The following is a 3,659-nucleotide window of genomic DNA, read 5'->3' as shown; positions in this document are numbered from 1 at the left end:
TCAAGAAGGGCCACCATCGTACATGCCACCATATCAGCCACAACAGATGCCATACCCTCCTGTGCCGACCTATCAACCACCTCTATTTATACAATTCCGGCCTCAAGCGTCGAGACTAGTGCAACCACCTCCGCCGCAACAATATAGGCCTCCGACCCAGCGGCCTAATGTTGGTGACAGAGGGAAAAGGAAAGTACATGGACAAACTTATGCCCTGGCAAGAGGCAGCTCTGGAGGTCAGAGCAGCAACGCAGTGGTTAAGGGTATGATTCTAATCTCTCATTCTTTTGCTCACGTGTTGTTTGACACAGGTGCCACACACTCGTTTATATCAAGTTCTTTTGTTCGGGCCTTGAAACTAAAACCTGAGAATTTAGAAGTCCCGATGACTTTGAACTCTCCACTAGGATGTGTGGAGGTAATGAGTGTGTGTAAATCGTGTGAGATTGCGATTGGCGGTGAGTGAATGAGAGCAGACTTGATTATCCTTCCGATGAGCCTGTTTGATGTGGTCCTCAGAATGGATTGGTTGTCAGAATACGGAGCAATTGTTGATTGTTACCGTAGGAGAGTGACTCTGACGACTAAGTTTGGAACATCGATTTCTTATCAGGCAGATCTGAATCCAGTCGTAGGAGAATGACTGTTGAAGTACAGTGTTAGGGGACGGAGGAATCTAGCATGTTTTTCTTCCCTTCTTGCCTTAGAAGGTGAACCCGAGGTAACTGGAGATAGTGCGGGAATCCCTGTAGTGGATGAATTTACGGATGTATTTCCTGATGAGCTACCTGGTTTACCGCCAGATCGAGAAATTAAATTCTGTATAGATTTAGTCCCGGGAATGACACCTATTTCTATTCCTCCATACCGGATGGCTCCGGCGGAGATGAAAGAATTAAGTTCGGTTGTGTATTGATTACCGTCAATTGAATAGGGTAACTGTGAAGAATAAATACCCACTACCAAGGATCGATGAATTATCCGATCAGTTGGGTGGATCACAATTCTACTCTAAGATTGATTTGAGATCTGGGTACCATCACTTGAAAATCAAGGAGGAAGACATTCCGAAGACTGCATTTAGAACTCGGTATGGGAACTTCGAGCTTCTGGTAATGCCGTTTGGGTTGACGAATGCCCCGGCTGCATTCATAGATCTAATGAACCGTGTTTTCCGGCCGTACTTGGATCGGTTCGTGATCGTCTTCATTGATGACATACTGGTTTACTCGAAGACCTGGGAAGAACATGAGCAGCACTTGAGAATTGTTCTTCAGACTCTTCGAGAACACCAGTTGTATGCTAAGAAGGAGAAGTGTGACTCTCTGGCTGACAGAAGTGAAGTTCCTTGGGCATGTGATCTCAGGACAAGGAATTTCTGTCCATCCTTCCAAGATCGAGATTGTGCTCCAGTGGGAAAGACCGAAGAATGTAGCGGAGATTCACAGTTTCCTCAGACTTGCAAGGTACTATCGGCGTTTCATGAAAGACTTCTCGAGTATTGCTGCACCGCTGACTCGATTGACCAAGAAAGAAGTCAGATTCCAGTGGGATGCTGAGTGTGAAAATGCTTTTCAGGAACTGAAGGTCAGACTGACAAGTGCACCAGTCTTGACTATTCCTGATAGTGAAGAACCATATGAGGTGTATTCTGACGCCTCGGGAAGTGGGCTTGGCTGTGTCTTAATGTAAGGTGGACGCGTGGTAGCGTACGCATCTCGCCAATTAAGACCACATGAACAGAATTACCCCACTCATGATTTGAAGCTGGCAGCGGTAATATTTGCTCTGAAAATATGGAGATGTTATCTCTATGGAGCAAAGTTTCAGGTCTTTTCTGACTATAAAAGTCTGAAGTACTTTTTACTCAGAAAGACTTGAATCTCAGACAAAGGAGATGGGTGGAGTACATGGAAGATTACGACTTCACTCTGCAATATCATCCTGGAAAAGCTAATGTGGTGGCTGATGCCCTTAGTAGGAAGACGACGGGGACTCTGGCGTCATTAGCTTTGGAAGATTAGAAAAGGACTGCAGTGGTGAGTGAGTATGATCTTTAGTTCTACGAAAATCATAACCAGGATATGGTGTACAATCTGATCTCTACACCGGATATTGTGCAACAGGTTAAGCAGAATCAATGGCAGAATCCACACCTCCAAGGAATTTGGATTCGAATCCAGAATGGAGAACAATTCGAGAATTGAAAAATCTGAGAGGATGGAGTCTTGTATTTCCGCAACCGCCTTGCTGTTCCTAAGGCAGGTGAGGTAAAGAAGATGATTCTGTAAGAGACACACAAATCGAGGTATGCCATACATCCGGGAAGTACAAAGATGTACCAGGACCTGAAAAGACAGTACTGGTGGAGAGGCATGAAAAGAGACATTCGTGAGTATGTCCTAGAATGTGTAACTTGCCTCCGGATTAAAGCTAAGCATCAGAAGCCGGCGGGAGAGTTTCAACCTCTTTCTGTCCCGGGATGGAAATGGGAGCACATCACCATGGACTTTCTGATGGGGCTACCGAGAACCGAGCTGAAGCACGACACCATCTGGGTGGTGGTGGATAGGTTGACGAAGTCCACACACTTCATACCATTCTGTGCGACGTATTCTCAGAAGATTCTGTCAGAATTGTACCTGGAGCACATCGTGAGGCTACACGGAGTGCCACTGTTTATCACGTCAGATCGTGACACGCACTTTAATGCAAGGTATTGGAGGAGTTTCCAAGAAGCCATGGGAACAGACTTGAATTTCAGCACAGCATTTCATCCTCAGACTGATGGGCAATCTGAAAGGGTAATTCATATTATGGAGGATATGCTCCGTGCTTGTATTCTGGAATTTGGTGGGAACTGGAAGAAATACCTGCATCTAGTTGAGTTTGCTTATAACAACAGCTATCAGGCCAGTATTGGAATGGCACCGTTTGAAGCTCTGTATGGTCGTCCTTGTAGGTCACCTGTGTGTTGGTTGGAACCAGAGGATTGACTGAGCACTGGACCGGAAGTCATTCAAGAGAATAATGAGAAGATAGCTGTAATTCGGGAACGACTATTGACCGCTCAAAGTCGTCAGAAAAGTTATGCTGACAGAAGGCGTAGGCCTTTGGAATTCCAAGAGGGCGACTTTGTCTTGCTGAAGGTTTCCCCACGCAAAGGAGTCGTTCGGTTTGGTGTGAAAGGGAAACTTGCACCAAGGTATGTGGGACCATTCCCGATCGTGCAACGCATCGGAGTGGTGGCTTACCGGTTGGCCTTACCGCCTGAATTATCTCACGTGCATGATGTGTTTCATGTCTCCATGCTTCGGAAATGTCACCCTGAGCCGGAAGCCGTAGTACAGTGGTTTAATGTCCTGATACAGTATGACGCGTCGTACGAGGAGGCACCAGTTCAGATTCTTGATCGGAAAATAAAGAGTCTGCGTAATCGTGAGATTCCTCTAGTAAAAGTATTATGGCATCACCATGGAGTTAAGGAAGTAACATGGGAGCTTGAAACGACGATGCAGGAGCATTATCCGCATCTGTTCACACTTTGAGGTAGGCTTTGATTTCGGGGACGAAATTGCCTAAGGGGGGTGGAGCTGTAACACCCTAAAGAATTAATTAAGATTAATTAAGGTAATTGAGATTATTAGTGTGCCTAATCT

The sequence above is a fragment of the Morus notabilis genome, unplaced genomic scaffold (genome assembly GCF_000414095.1).
Source record: "Morus notabilis unplaced genomic scaffold, ASM41409v2 Scaffold664, whole genome shotgun sequence".
Lineage (NCBI taxonomy): Eukaryota > Viridiplantae > Streptophyta > Magnoliopsida > Rosales > Moraceae > Morus > Morus notabilis.
This window is presented reverse-complemented; position numbering follows the sequence as displayed.